The sequence below is a fragment of the Triticum aestivum genome, chromosome 4A, assembly GCF_018294505.1.
Source record: "Triticum aestivum cultivar Chinese Spring chromosome 4A, IWGSC CS RefSeq v2.1, whole genome shotgun sequence".
In the NCBI taxonomy this organism is placed as follows: Eukaryota; Viridiplantae; Streptophyta; class Magnoliopsida; order Poales; family Poaceae; genus Triticum; species Triticum aestivum.
The window spans coordinates 362,806,411-362,807,153 of record NC_057803.1 but is presented as its reverse complement, the minus strand read 5'-3'; positions in this window follow the sequence as shown (position 1 = coordinate 362,807,153).

Below are 743 nucleotides of genomic sequence, written 5' to 3'. Positions count from 1 at the left end.
CGCCTAAGTTATCAAAATCCTACCGAGTGAAAAGCAACCCTCTCACTCGGGGGCTTAGCTGCAGTCCAAGCACTCGCCTAAGTTATAAAAATCCTACCGAGTGAAGAGCAACCCTCTCACTCGGGGGCTTAGCTGCAGTCCAAGCACTCGCCTAAGTTGTAAAAATCCTACCGAGTGAAGAGCAACCCTCTCACTCGGGGGCTTAGCTGCAGCCATGTGCTCGCCTAAGTTATGAAAATCCTACCGAGTGAAGAGCGACCCCCTCACTCGGAGGCTTAGCTGCAGCCCTGTGCTCGCCTAAGTTATAAAAATCCTACCGAGTGGTAAGCCCGACTTCCACTCGGAGGCTTAGCTGCGGCCCAGTGCTCGCCTAAGTGGACCGCAGGATAAGTCGATTGCAATAAAGGCGCCTTGCTTTGAACCTGCAAAAGACATCTCGAGCCGAAGACAATCGTATTCAAGCACCAAATTCAAGTTTGAATCGACATCTAAAGGAACCGAAAGTGCTCAGGCTTCAAGCCCGTTAAGGTTTGTCGGTTACAATCCCACTCGGCATACCGAGGCAAATTTAAAGTATCGAGCCAGAAGAAGTTTTTTACCCCTCCTGTGGAGGGCTGGAAGGTGCAACGAATTCATCAAGGTCAATTCCGTCGGCGATCCGAGTGGCAGCTGCAAGGAAAGTTTCCATAAAGGACCTGAAGTCGTGCTTCTTGGTATTGGCCACCCGAAGGGCCGCCAGCTTC